We start from the raw sequence: 16,395 nt of genomic DNA, 5'->3' as shown, positions 1-16,395 counted from the left end.
ACAATTGATGGCGGTTAGGCATTTGTGTTGTGACGCCATTTATTCGAATGCATTATTATCAGCGAGGGACGCTCCCCCAAGCGAGACTAAAGTGGAGACAATATATCTGTGAGTTACGAGGTGCTTGCGACCATTCACGGGAAACGGATTCTAGGGTTGCTTAAGTTATAACTGTAATACATATTATACTACTTTCTTTACTTAGTAATGATGACAGAGTTCATCCATAAATGAAATATTAAAACAATTTTGACTATGAAACCTAATAAGCGGAAAATATAGGTAACATTTAGTTCATTTATCTCCAGACATTTCAGACCTGACTTTACGCTCAATTACCTCGAGTTGACACTCTTTATCTCGATCCAAAAAAATGTTATTCAATATAAAGTTTTAACTACTTTTTAAACGTCGGTAATTACAGTCGCTCTTTCACAATTTGTTTAATTATTTTGATATATTCTAAGGCTCAAGGCATTTGAATAGTCTCACGAGTAATCCTATAATATTTGTAGCAACCCTAACCGCAATCACAATAGCTATCGCAACGAATGGGTATTATGCAGGGGTTCCACAGCCCTCGGGGCTAGGGGCGATCCGTAGGGGCTCCGTGGTAATCTGTTGATTTTACGCTCGGCCGGCCGACACGCTCCGACCCCGCTTTTTAATAATAACCGTACTTTAACACGTCCTCCAGACGGAACCAAAGCCAATTTACGCAGATTCCATGACAAATATTAAACGACTGTGATTTTGTTACACATGTTTTCATATATGTAGGTAAGAAAGTTTGATATTAGTTTTTCTTGGTAGGACAATTTTTTAAGACAATTGTAAAATATAAATAATCATGGCAAGGGGCTTGTAAGCCATTTATTTTTATACCTATATCTAAATATATTTGGAGGTAGGGCATGGGACATCGGAGGTACTTATAGGTTAATCACACTGGCTGCAATTAAACCTCAAAGCAATATTATAAAAAAAACATGCCGCTCAAAAAAGCAAGAGATCCATATCAAAACCAGAAACTTTAAGACCCGTTTGGAACATAAACCAACGCTGTCAGTGCGTGAATATTTGCCGAGGGTCTGGCCTGCCCCGGCGTAAGGGTTCTAATTTGCAATGTCAAAAGGCATTATGTAATAGGAATCACTGATGTTGATACGCCATTCCAGCCGAGGGGCACTGTTGTTTGCTCCGGACAGATGGCTCACTAGCTCAACGCTTCAATGCGCTATTTAGCGTTCACTGTTCATTGTAATGGATTATTACATTAGCACTCAGCATGCTCAGTCGAGCGATTAGAAAGAACCGTACCCCTTCAAGCTTTTATAGCGAGCGTAATCGCACAACAAGTAATGTTTTCTTTTTTGTCCGCCTTTGTGTTTGCTATACCGTGACCGTGCCGGATTAAGCACTCAATAAAGTTTGAAGTCCGAAGCGAGTTTTCGATCCAAGGTCGGAGATCTTCCTCATAACGCTGACTGTAATTTTGTCGCGTCTAGTCGCGTTTTGGCGCGGCGCGGTCAGTTCCCGCGGTCGTGCACGCCCGGCGTGACCGCGTCTAAAGCGCGTTTTCCGCTCTTTCTGACGACGACTAATTGCTTAGATTTTCTTTTGTTAGTCGCGGGGCTAGAGCACCGCGACCGTGCCGAATCGCACCTACTTACGCCGTGAATTGATTGTTTCGTCTTTGTGTAGCTGTATCGACACGGAGAGTTATTGTTCCGCGCCGCGAGACATTATTCATGCCGACTGACTTTCACGCTTTTGATTATTGCAACAGTTTCTATGTTTATATTTTAGTACGAAGCGAATACACTAGTAATATTATTACAGTATTATTTTACTACATAGATTAGAACAACTGATAAGGTGTTTCTAAATGTATATATTATGTTATCGAACCGCTATTTTTATTACCATGGTTTATTCATCGATAAACTTTATATATGCTGATAAAATACTCAAAGAGTCAATAGTTTAATGACCATTAACAGAAGAAATCGAGTGTCACCAATGGCGATAACACAATGAGTTAGGGTTGTCGAAAACGGTCGGGATCGGAGGTGTTACCCCTACGCTCTAGTGCACACATTCGCCACCCTTCACTGACACTCGCTCGTTACTCGCAGTAACATATCTACTTTATACATATATACGAGCAGCTCTTCGAGCAAAGCTATTGTCAAACAACGAACCTATGAAACTTGCTAGAATTTAATGCACATCACGGTGAACTCTCTTAATACAGTGAAACCTGGTTAAGTGGGACCTGGATAAGTGAGAAACCTCTATAGCTGGGACTCATGGTGCGGTCCCGACACTTTAGCACTGAATTACCTCTGTTACTGAGATAAAACGAACCTCTATAACTGGGATTCGTTGTTGTGATTTTATAGTCACATTTACCTCTATAACTGAGACAGAGAGTGTATTTTACCTCTTTTACTGAGACTATATTTATAAGATTGCATTTTCCTACTTGTTTTTTAGAATTTTATAGGGAATTGACTTCTGTATCTGAGATAACGTCAATCTATGACCTCTCTAACTTGGACTTTATTTAACAATTTCCGTATTCTTACTAACTCTTAGTCTATCCACAAATTCCGAATTTGCCTAATTGTGTCTAAACAACTTCAAGTTTGATTCAGTTAATTTATGTAAGTAGTTCAAACTATCGTAACGAAAGCTGAAATTTTGATAAGTAACACGAAAAAATATTTTTTTATTTATTAAATTTCTAATACGCAATGAAGTCCGCATCAAATGTAATTTAATTTTGAAATATCTATCCTTTGGAGAATCATTCGAAATAAATTCAAAGAAATATTTAAACAGACTTAAAAAATATTCAGGGACAAGGATTATTTTACCTTATTTATTTTTAAAGATAATTACTAAATACCTTATTAACCACCTCTATAACTGAAATATACTCTATTCTCACCTCTATTAATGGAACCCTCTGTAAATGAGACAGAAATTTATTTGTACCTGGCTAACTGGGAGCCTGGGTAAGTGGAAAACCTCTTTAAGTGAGACAAATTTGCTCGCCCCTTGAGATCCCACTTATCCAGGTTTCACTGTACAACATCAGATTCTATCTCACGTACGCGATTGGTAGTCTTACCTACGTATTCTGTGAAATATTAAATCGTTTCAGAACGTTCAAAGAGCTCGTAAAAAACAACATAAATCTTCCCTCCGACGACGCAGAGTCAGGATCGGTATAATTCAATAATTTACTGGTTATTTCGATTCCATACGCCCTCACCCTCGAGTTGAAATTATTCATAAGCGGGCGGAGGATTGTTTGCCGTTGCATTAGGGTGCACCCGGTCATTGATAAAGCTACTGTTTGCGCACAACCCTATATCTCTTATAAGTTATTGTTGTAAATTGGACTCTATTTTTTGCTACGCAAGGTGGCATTTGCACTAGCAAAAACCGTATGAGATATGAGGTTTTAAGGAATGAATGGGGCTGCACGTGCGATGTTTATAATGAATAACTAGGGCTGTTGAGCGTACCCTGTAATCCCGTTTGTTTTTCTGCCACGCTCTATTATTATCAACAACATGCATGAGACCGTTACTATACCTACAATACTGATTGTGAAAGGGATTAACTTTATCTACTTTGATAACGGATAAGCTACATGATCCAATATTATTAGCTATTCAATTTTAATTCCAATCTTATCTAACATGAATTTATTTCGTTTCAAATTTATCGATCGGATTCATTTTAATCTCTTTGTTAGCTGCTACATACATACGTACTATACGAATGTCTTATAAGTCTATGTATAAGATATAAGCAGCTATCAAATAATAAGGTTTAACCGGTGATTATTAAATTATATGATATATTATTTTTATCTGTATTACAATGTCGTATTTAGGTCTCGTATTTACAATTTACAAACTTGTATCTTTACAATTTGCAAATTCCGGGTAAAACATTAAGTGGGCTTACAATCCGCAAAAATGTTGATAGTAACGGGTAGCAGCGTGCTTTATCGAAGAGTGAGCGCTCGCTGGAGTGTGAAGTCCTCACATCGCAGCGCAGACAGTCGTCAAGGGCCCACATAATGGCCGCTATCGTCCCATCTACAGGCGGATACAGCGTTGTGAATTGTTTAAACGAACGCAACAACTCACAATGAACGCTCGGTCGCCCCCCGCTTTAAAAGCGAAATTATCTCTCCATCTACAGGGTGCGTGCGCGGCAGATGGCGCTTGCAATAAAACCACTAAACGCGATATCGCTCGCTGCTCGCTGCCCCTCGCTTTATTATTTGATCGGGGAGCCAAATTAAAGGATTTACAGTAACCCCTCGCAGCGACCCTCGCTCGCCAACAATCACCTCTGTATTAAGTCTAATTGTGTTTTCAAATTCGGCCCCTATAATATTAGGGGAAGCGATGCGCGCCATGTGAAAAAATAGGGCGTTTTCACCCCACCGGCTTTATTAAATTCGCTCATACAGCGTGCTCTCGAACGGCTATTAGTATATTTGCGACATGACATTTGTCAGGAAAGAATGAATAAATTACTCGAACCGTTCCCGTGTAATGTGGTTGAACACTCGTGACTGGTAAATATAGCTTTATTGCTAGTCCAAATCACGCAATGACTCGACGTAATAACAGAATCGTGTAGTACTCAAAGCGCACTCTAATAACTGTCGATTATCTCTGGTTCTTGTACATTACCGTCGATATCAATCTCGTGATTGTTCTTAATTTAATTTGACTTATTAAAAGGTTTAGAGGACATTCTGTAGATTACCGCCTCCCGCAGTCGCTGCACGTTTAACGTCATTCTAGTCGTTTATTTATTGCCCCTCGCCGGCGGCGACGGCGCGAAACTAATTACATTGAATACGGCCCTGCACCGCGGGCGCCTTAATTGCACTGATTGAGACACGGATATTGATTTCGAAACAGTTTGTTGATGCCAGCTCCGGTACAGTCGACGGAGATATATCATCATCTATACTCGGAACCGTATTGTCAATGGCGCAAGGGTGTACTCGGACGATTTTGACCGTCTACTCGAGTGTCGGATGCATACATACTCGGTGGCCGGGCGTGAAACGGCCCTCATGAATAATGTACGCCTTGTTCACTCCTTGACTTTTCATTTAAAACAGACGATTTCTATTCGCCTCGTATTCTGCGCCTATGACTCACTCATTTTTCATTCAGTGTAATAGCCCGTAAAACTGCAGCTCGCGCGGTGTAAGAATTTTAACAAGCGCCATTCCATTTACCTACTTGCATACTAATCGTGTTCGCAAACTCTGATTCCCACATAATTAAGTCTGGTCCCATAATTGCTACTTAATGTAAAATTAAGCAATTTGACTAAATAAAGTCCACTCTTAAAAAGCATTTATAAAACCGAGAACGACTTAACAAACTGGTTTTGTCACTTATCCGTTTTATTAGATGCGCGATTAACAATGGTTTATTAATAAATAATGTTTACTTAAAGCTTGAAAGTAGATATGATAAAGAGATAAGCTAAGGAGCTTCACTTCAGTTCGGTAAATTAATTGTGAGGGTTCGCACGGATTCAGTATCATTAAACCTCGTTTACATATCATGGAAACAGTAACAGTTGTACAGCGGTGGGACACACTCTATACAAATAGAATGAAACAATGCAAACAGGGCGAAGGGGTTACTACAAACATAGGGGGTGGCGACCCTCCGGGTGAACCCCTCACTGACAGTTGCTCAAAATACTGCGGAATTAAACTTGCATTTTATGACTATTACTGAGATTGTATACAACGGAATTACTAATGAAAATGTTGCTGATTTCTATTTTAACCTGTATCCGCCCAGAGACCTATAAAAAGGTCTCCTGTTCTATTCTAATTTGAATTTTGTTTTGACAAAATAAAATTTCATTTTGCTTGGCAAGGTTTGACGTATGGGCTAGAGGATAATCTAGATAAGATTTACGTAAGTAGAAGGCGTGAATACCAACACTTCAATCACGTGATTAAATATGCAATTAATTTTTATTGATCATTCGCATGACTGCTGTAATTGATTGAATTAATTCTTTCCTCTTTGAATGCTATTGAGCCGGCTATTAGAATTAATTTGGCACTGACAAGTGATTATGATTAATGTATTGTGTAAAAAATAAGTCCAAAGTATAGTATTTAATTTATTAATCCTCTTTGATAATTCATGATTTGGACGTTCACATTTTGTAACAGATATACGCGTATAAAAGAACCGGTTATCTTGTAATACCTAGTGATTAACGTAGGGCTGCGATTAAATTCGAATCCGGGTAAGGCTAAATACCTACAAGTGTTTGTGAGCATGTTTCTTTGTGATTAAAATAGTATTTATATATATAGTAAATAGGTGTGTCAAGACTGTCAAGTTAGTAACTGTTACCTCTATAACTACAAATATGGCTCCGTTTAGTAAACTCCTCCAATATTTTCTCTTGTATTCTTTGTCCAACCCGCTATCCAGCTGGGGTCGGATTTCCTTGTATATTTTGGCAGAGAGCTCTGTTATAAAAGTTTTCTGGGTAGTGAGCAGAGGCTACGACTGCTCTCCAAAATTCAATATCTCCTCTAGTTATTCTCCTTCATATTCCTATCATATAAAATAAAAGATAATATTTATCAATAAAGTTCTTGACGTCACTTCTTGAATGATGGTAACTTATATAGTGATCAACATACGAGTACATACGCCTGCTAATAGCCTCAGGAAATGCTCGTATGTGCAATAATCGCATCCGCGACGTCTGTGACATGTGCGCGCCGCAGCCGCAGTGTGCATTACTTATGACTCCAATCGATGCAGTCGTCTGCGGTCGCACGATGCATAATTGCACATTTAGATGCCAATTAATGGCTATTTGATACGTACTTCTTATTGAAACCACGTGTTAAACAGTTTTTATGTAGATAGATATTTATTTGTTACTCTAGGTTCTGCCCGCGACTTAAGTCTGCGTTTGAACGTGAAGTGGTAACAGACAGACTCAATTAGTTTCGCATTTATAATATTACTAGGGATAGGTATACAAACTGAAGATTAAATAACATCTTCAGACTTTAGATATGTTGTGATAAACAAAAAAACAAGTGAATTTAGAAATCTTGAGTAAAATACGTCTGAAATGTACCTACTAGTAGTACTTTTATATTTTACTATAAATAGTTTTATCTGGCGTCTATTTAAGTGATCAGTACTTATCAAACGTAAGTATCATCGTTATCAAACGAGGCACTAGAGAGTAGAGAGTCTAGATATACTTGTAGGTCCAATTATTATGGTCTTAAAGCTACAGAGTCAATTAAAAAAATCATATACATAGTGTAAAAATAACCTATTCTAAATTAAGATCTCAAATTCTCAAGGCATCTCCACAATTTCATAACAAAACGCGCTCTGGTTTCTTCTGGTTTGTTTGCATTACCCGACAAAAGAATTACTTGTACATTTTGGCGTGTATTTGCTTAGCTGTGTACAATTTTCCCTGATGCCGGTATCAGCCACGTGTTTCCGGTCCGATAGCGATCGCCGGAAGAACGACGTGGCCCTACTGCCGAATTTACGCTACCTGTCAAGCCAATCAAGCCATTCATCTGTTGAAGGACATTTAATTGGCATGAGAACGGTTGTTTCATTATGCTGAAGAGCTAATTAAGCGTGTAAGGCACAGGAGAATTAAAAAACTGTTAATTTATAGTTTTGGTATTATGGTATTAAAACGGGATTAAAAATTGCACTCAAGCCAACTATTTTAACCAACGATTATACTTTAAGTAAGTCTGCTTAACCCTTGGTATGTATTACTGACTCGCAATTAGAAAGGGATTGAGATAGCTGTCAATCCATATTGATTTTGACGTAAGTGTATGGAAATCTGTTATTTCTAATCCCTTTCTGATCGCGGCATGATAATAGCACTGATCAGTGCATCCATTCCTACATTCAACTGTTAATATTATACAGGGTGTCCCAGAATTCGAAGTCAAGCCGCCGTAAACGGATGATAGACCAAGTCATAATAGTTATCATAAAAATACAAAAAAAAATCCAACTCATGTTCTTTAAAAATTATGGTCACTTTAAAAATTCACTAAAAAATCCACACCCTGTAATTATTCAAGATTACACAATGATAAAAAAATTAGAATAAATTATGGAATTTGTAGTAACAAGAGTTAAAGAACCATTACAGGGTGTGGATTTTTTAGTGAATTTTTAGTGACCATAATTTTTAAAGAACATGAGTTGGATTTTTTGTTTGTATTTTTATGATAACTGTTATGACTTGGTCTATCATCCGTTTACGGCTAAACGTCGAATTCTGGGACACCCTGTATATAAGTTAAGTTCATGTTTTGAACAGCCATCATTGTACATTCACATACGAAAGGATAATAAGAATACTACTGCATCACGTCTACAAATGTATAGTAAAAATATATAAAGAGTCTTCACAAATTGGTTTATGTATTATTGGACGACCTGTAGAGATCATACACTTTAATTCTTATGAACCACATTGATCTTCCATTGTTTATCGTTTATCCCGAACGAAAAATTTGTTGGAATGTATTTATATTAATACACGCTCTGCTTATTAACAAACTGATAAGAACTTATGAAGTTTGCCCTCAATTTCGTTTTTAATTGCCCCAGAATAAAATAAAGCTAAATATAAGGTGTTATCAACAAAATAAAGAACGCGATAACTAAGTATAGGAATGTGTAAGGGTTATCCAACATTGAACTGTTAATCAATGTTTGTGTATATTTATTTTTAACAAGCTGTTAATAAGTAATGTTTTATTGTACCTATAAATAGAAATTACGCACTATATTTTTTATGTATTAATATTTAATTATTTTATAAAGGCAAAATAATTATGTAGAGGAAAAGTATCCAAAGTTAAATATTTTAAACTAAAGAATTAATCACTTCTCTACTCACGCGAGTTATCTTTCTAAATCGCTTGAGATGGTGCAATGAAGATTTATTGTATTGTATTTATTATGGCAAAGAAAATACGGTATAACATAACCGGATTCTATTTATAAATCTTACGTACAAAAATATGTATCAGCAAAAGTTATTAAGTTATTACAGATAAGTTTCTGGTCAAAGTTCAAGTTGAACTTTGGAACTCACAATCATGTTTGTACAACACCTAGCTGCTTATGAGTACGCGATACTTTAATTGCATTTTAAAGTAAACCTTACTTATTATTACTTAAAGCATAATTTAGTATAACACTCGTTATAATCCTTTATGAAAGACTCAACATTTGCTGTTTATAACTATGTAGGTACATACTAGGGTTGCCAACTGTACTATATTATATAGTATTGTACTATATTTTGGCTGTCTGTACTATATACTTTTGGAAAAATATATAGTACGTTAAGATCCTATATTTCCGATTAAACGTATATTACACTCATGTTTAGTATTTTATCCAAAAGTACTATATTTTTGATGCCTTATTCTAGAAAATACTATATTCCACCAAAAAAAAGTTGGCAACCCTAGTACATACATATTTACTAACACAGTTACAAGGCGTTTGCGTGTGGCGCCACATGTCCCTACAAACAGCTGAATTAAAACCATTTACCGGCCAAACCAGAACTTCAGCTATCCTTTTTACTCACACACTACTGTGGCGTGTTAGAAAAGGGCAGTCTGTATCCTGAATGGGCTGGAACGTGCCCACTAATGACTAATTCATGGAGCAAATGAATCGCTCGGCAACTATGTCGGAATTTAACGTACTTATGCTCCGCTCACGGACCTAATTGTAATTATAACACCGTTGTTTTGACAGGGAAATTGAATTTTACTTGAAACTAGATTATACTTGATATACTTGTTTATAGTTCGTTTTTTTTATGCTTGTGGTTCCAAATCCGGCACTTTTAGCGGTAATAATTTGAAGTAAATTATATGTATTGACCATGCTGTAGCATTAGGTAATTCAATAATTATTAACAATTAAAGAGCGTGATAAAAACTGCACGCTTGCTTCTGTGGAGTTCTTTCTAATGCTAAAAAAACGAACTATAGATTTTTTCTTGCTTAGTTAGGTGCAAGTAGTGCAGCTGTGTTGGACTATGAACGGTCATAGTCCTAAATGGTCAGCTTAAAAAAAATCAAATAGAGTAACGTACTTTTCTCAGTTAGTTGACCTTTGAAGTTCGAATATATTCTCTGAAATCACATATCTAATGTAAAATCATACTTGTCTAAGATTATACATGAGTACCGAAAAATTATGAAAATATTTACCGTTTAGAAATATTTATTTGTGTTTGTGAATGACCTCGTACAAACATTGATGACCGATTAGTCAAAAATTAAAACAACTTTTACAATCGTTCCGTCATACATCACGTTTAAATGAGTGGAAATACGCTTAGCGTAAACATATAGGTAAAGGAGTCTAATATTGGAGCAGGGGGCCGACCGCGGCGGCGGCGGTCGCGGCGAGCGGTCGCGGTCGCCCGACCTCCTAGCGGCGAATAAATAAGCCCGGCTTTGAACCTGAATTTATTTAATTGTTGTAATTAAAACATTTACGTGTTGCGACTGGGTGATTTAACATTATTTGATGTGAAACGAATAGGAATACTTTTGTATGATCTCTGTTAGTAAATTTAGGTGTGACATGATATTTTAGCGGGGCATGACTTTTTAACCGATATTTAAGATTTTTTTTTATGTTTCTTATAGACGCACAATAAAATTGTTTACTTTTGCATTTTATAATACCTTCAGTGTGGTCAATTAAAAATATGTATTTTATATATACCTAAATAACAATTTGTCTTAAAGATCTTTACATGCTACGATATCTGTAAAATCATTATACTTACATGAAACACTTTTATTTGTAAATACACGAACACTTAGTACTTATCTCGTTATCTTCCAGTTTACCTTTACTAGTCTGGAACAGACTACATTTGTGTATAAAAATATCAATATTTTCTCTAGCATTCATCCGCATTCGTTATCTGTAGCGCAGCATTCCGCACACAGGTACAGTCGGCAACGAGTGAGCAAACAGCGCAGCGTAAACGGGCTTCGTAAACAATCCTCCGCAAGGGCGTTGCCTCGTCCAAACTTGGGCACGTTATATTCCTCATTTCATTTCATACCTTCAACAAGTATAAAAGACAAGTGGAAATGCCTTCATCAAGCTCTGAGATGCTTGTACTCACAGACTAAAAAGTGTTTAGAATTGGTACTAGAAATGGTAATATGTTCCGAATTTTCGGCTGATCTGAACTTTAACAACTGTTGGAACCCTAGTCTTAGAAATAAACCACATAAGCATCATGTACTAGATAAAACAAAGGGAATAATCCACCGAAGATCCGGCTTCTCAACCCAAAGAGATAACAAACAATGGGGCAATCGTTCTCTGTAAACAGGCCCTGTCCAAGATACAGCATCGCGGCAGTCCTTGCTGCGTCATATAAAACAACAGTCGACGTCTAAGAAAATCTATATAAAGACAATCTGCTGCTCTTGCAATGTTGCCGGATATTGATATCGGTATTTTTGTAAGATTGCGTTTTGTTACTATACGAAAAAGTATATGATTCTAAAGAAAATTCTGCAATGCTTCAGCTACTAGTTGGTAGTCTCAAGTTTCGTAAGTTTTAAGTAGAAATATGTCAGATAATGGTCGAATTGCACCCCTCAGCCAGTACAGACGAGCTAGCAAACAGGACAGAGCAAACGGTCTCCGTAAACAAAACCCGGCGTAGATGCAGCACTTGGGTACATATTTAACTGCACGGTTCCCTCCCTACGAGCAGCTCACCATCCGTAATACTGAGAGTAACAATTCAAAGAAATCTTAAAAGTATTACATTGAAAGTAAGTAAGACCCGATAAGTCATGATAGATGTTCTTTAAATTAGGAAAATTACACATAATTTTAAACCCAAAAATCAAGAACGTCCTTCGATATGTAATGGAATCTAAAGGAATGAAAAGAAGAATATACATATATCAAAGATTAACTACTTAACTTATTTTCCTTTTATAGTCCATTTTCATATTCAGTCTTGGGTGTTTTTTCTCATAAAATAATTAAAAGTATGTGCGTAGCTTGTAGCTATTAATTATACTTAAGCTGGTATTAAAAGATTTAAATGATACGTAATAATAATAGCTTTGTTCCAAAACGTCCTTTATCAAGACACTAAGCCCAATGCCTGTTCAAGCAAATAACAAGCCGATATCAGTTTAGCCATCGTTCAAAAATAATCCGATGGCATATATATGTATATATAGTTATCCAAAATACAGTGCTAGGATTTAGCATAATCAGGAAATCAATATCATGCAGGACTCGATAAACGATATCTGTTCTTGAAGTCAGACGATCTACAAATATAACTGTAGGTACTTAAGACTTAGTCGTGTAACATTGATGGATCGTGAGCTTAAGTGTTGAAGATATAGATAAAAGCTGTGTTGAGAATGTTCTCATAACTGTTACCTAATGAAAACCACTTCATATATCACTTGAAACTTTCTTAATTGACGATAACAGTCATTAACATATTTATAACGTAGTATCGAATTGTTAAACTCATTATGTTGCGGTAGCATCCGCGCCCATAAAATAAATAATTTGTAGCCGCCGAGTCCACGTGGACTGCAGCAAGATAAACGCTGTAGCGATTTAATGTATCTGTTTTGATATAAAATTATCTCGGTATTGATGTTATTATCCAAAATAAGCGGTTGATATCTGGCGTTTTATAGCTAACTACGGTTCGCCGAGCCGTCGCTGTGAACTAAAAATATAATCGATACTCGTCCGCGCGGCACTAATTCGATACTCGCGAGCGTTCGATTTTAATAGCATTTTTTGGAACTATTTCGCTTCCATTCGCTTGATATTTCGCAGTTTTATTTTATAGTTACCTGCCTAAAACTAATGTTTTGAAATCGTTGTTTCGTTCGTTCGCAGGTACAATGAAATGCCGATTCAAAACATTGCATAGTGTCGAATCGTCAGCCGACAGATTATCGACGACTTTCAATCTTGCATAATCATCGATGAATTCGTAATCGGAGCTATGTATTTCAATTTGTTTATTTGCTCGTGGTTAATTGCTGCTATTATGTTACAGAATGGAGGTGTATTAGTTGTCGCACGCTATTGTGTTCTTGTTCGTACACAAATACACGTGTTAAGCGATCGGAGCCCGCGGGCGCCGGAAACGCGAGTCATTACGAGCGGCTCGTTAATGTCGGCAAAAAACCGTGTACATACCACGCTGATTGGTCACTACCGCTGCTTGTGAAACTATCTAGTGTTATCTCTTCAATTGGTCAATTCAGCATATCGAGGAATTCGCACGTATGCTTTTTCCACCTAATCATGCGATTTCTGCAAGGCACTACATTAAAAACGATATTGTTTGCTAAACGTTTGCGCCTAAAGTAAAGTAAGAAATGTCCTGGCTTCGTCTCGGCTGACAATTCCATGTGATCTGAGGCTTTCTTATTTATGCTCGAGGTGTGTATGGGTTTCGTTTAGCGCAGCGCATAGGTACCGAAAGTTGCGCTTTCCGCACGGAGAACAGAAAATATAATATCATTCGCTTATGCAAAGTCACCATCGCTTCTTAAACAAACACCAGCCCGGTTCAGAATTTCCAGTAATCAACTTCGGTATACGCGCACTTGAAAAAGTGCCGAGTCAAAAAGGCTTTGCGCTTTAGCGAAAAGCAAGATACACAATGGGCAATAAACGTTTGGCAGGACCTAAACAAACAGGGGTAGCTAGGAAGCTGGCTCTTTGTTTGGCGAGAAACATTGAGTCAACACGAGGGTACATGCACCTCGGACGCGGACTATTGTAACCACATGCCGTAGTAGCCATGTTTGCGTCGCTCGACGCACGCAATATCAAGCTATACTTAGGTAATAAAATGACAATCGCATAAACCGATCCATGGAATCGATGCCACTCGCGTGTCGAGCGACCGTTTTCGTTGCTTTCAATCCTTGAATAAATACTTAATGATTTGTCATCGGTCGTAGAACAACTCGAGTTGTCGTGTTAGAACCCAATTAAAAGTGTTACGGTTGAATGTTCGCAAAAACTTGCAATCTTTTAATAGGATAAAGCAACCTGCTTGCTGTTTTATAGCCATTTTATTGGGCTCAGTGAATTTAAGTTACGTATTGCAGAGTCTTTAAGTGGCAATTAAACGCTACTGTCCATAATTTTAATTTTGCAACTGCAGGGCATTATTACCAGTATTGACATTTCGTTTTATGTCGAAATAATTATAAAACATATAACTGAAAGTGATGTTAATGATTGACAGCGGCACTTGTTCGTCACTCGGTGGATCGCAATTACATTTATCTGGTCTGATCACGGCGACACCGTATACCGAGATAACGATGTGCCCGATCACTACCGCCTCTAGTCCGCTTTTGAATAAACTTGTCCTACATAATTACACACTTTGCTTTAATGAATATCGACGGCGAGCGCAGGCGCGATCCGGTTCTCCAAGTATCGGGGCGTTCGAACACCAATTATTTTAAGTAATTTATAATGCTGTCCTCCAGTAGCACTTTACTCGTGATAAATTGACTACATGTGTTCCCCGCATACTATTTATCAAACTTCATTTTACCGTAAACTTCGAAAACCTTGTAAGCATAATAAGCAAAGTAGTTAAGGCCATTAAAATGTAAGGTGCAATTAGAAAGCTAACGACCCGCGAGGACAGTGGGCAGGTATATGTACTTTACATTATTGATGTGCGCCATCCAGCCACTAATGTACCGCGACAGGCTGTGTTTAAACAATTATTGCCGAGCGAATGCGATACGAATCGATGATAATGTTGGCCTCTGTCTGCTGCAATAATAGCCCATTTATCGACTCGACTGCCATTTCGTTGGAGGAATTATTTATTACCGCGCCATAAGAGCAACCGCGTCGTGGCTTTAATACAATAGTGGCCTTTACGAGACTGCTTTGTTTAATGAAGTGTAGAAACTTCGCCGCGAAGAATACTGATAACGTGCCTGAAATAATTTATGAAACGATGCCGCGAGGCGTAATGAAGGACGCGACCGCGGTTTACTGGGAAGCGTCCGGTTTAATTTCGTAAAACAATCGCGGTAAAAGTTCATCGGGCGAAGTGGTCGGGACCGTAGAGTTGCGAGCTCCCTCGTTTCTTGCTCGGCCACCGAGGCGTGGACATTGCGCTAACACAAAACAGACATAACAAATTTATGTACTAACTACTAACGTTCAAGCACTCGCGTCCGCTCGCACCGTGTGTGAAGTCGACATTCGTTCCGAGAGGGAAGACAATAAATTGCCCCACGTGGCGCGGCCGCGCCTCCATTTGGGTCAGCCTCGCCGTATGCATTGCACTCGGTTGCATTCGCAAGATAAGACTTCTTGAGAATTCGCATTAATATTTCAACCACTGTACGTGTTAAGCATTAAATTTAATGCTCCTGCCGAGCACTATCAGTTTACTGTTAGTAAATGTGTTCTGTTGGTACAATAAAACTGTGGTAAACTTTTTTAATTTCCCAAGTGACTCCTGCTCTCGTGTTAAGAGCCGCCGTGCGCGACTCCGATTAATTTAGATATGGAGGTTTAAATGGAGGGTAGTGCGGGGACAAATGGAGCGTCACCGCAGGCAAGATGCAGTGCCAGATTAAAAGCTCAACCGACTAAACCACGTGAAAATCGCGCAAAAAGAGGAGTCATGGGCGGCATTAGCGGATGAGTGTCGGAGCCATTAGTGCAGCCCTCCCCGCCCCCCGGCGCCCGCTCACCCTGAAACCCAACGTTCCTCTTTTATTTCTCGCGCGGGATGAACTCCTTAATGACAAACCGTACTATATCTTTTGTGGAGAGCTCGCAAAAGTACGTATTTTTGCGGCTCTTTTGTACGCCCGCTTTTATTCCGCCGCTCGTGGCTGCCGGTCTAGCTATAATTATGTACGTGCCAGTGCAAATGGTACGAGATTTTTCGACTTGTAAAGTCAATGAAATGTTTTAATCTGGAGGCTCTTTGTTCGCGTGTATTCGACGGCGTAGGCACGGGCTGATATGATGGGAATGCAATTGGATTATGTATTGGTTTCGGTCGAAACCGAACCTACGAAGCCGTGAAATGTGGTCTCTATCACATTATCTACGCATCATGGATGATCAGACTGGGGCCATTATGAGAGTAATAAATTTAACTTTGCATATTTATCAGGTTAGTTATAATAAATTTCAATTTAAATTTATTGATATTTAAATATAAAGCCGTTTCCGTCTGGGATTTACA

The 16,395-nt window shown here is 38.1% G+C and overlaps 1 protein-coding gene across 1 annotated transcript in view; it reads left to right on the top strand.

The window, feature by feature from the left end:
* The window catches only part of LOC134669504 (protein groucho-like), an 84,356-nt gene that overhangs the window by 13,498 nt on the left and 54,463 nt on the right, over positions 1-16,395 (top strand). The gene's annotated exons all lie outside the window — the stretch shown is intronic.

Source organism: Cydia fagiglandana, chromosome 12 (genome assembly GCF_963556715.1).
Source record: "Cydia fagiglandana chromosome 12, ilCydFagi1.1, whole genome shotgun sequence".
Classification (NCBI taxonomy): Eukaryota; Metazoa; Arthropoda; class Insecta; order Lepidoptera; family Tortricidae; genus Cydia; species Cydia fagiglandana.
This window is presented reverse-complemented; position numbering and strand designations above follow the sequence as displayed.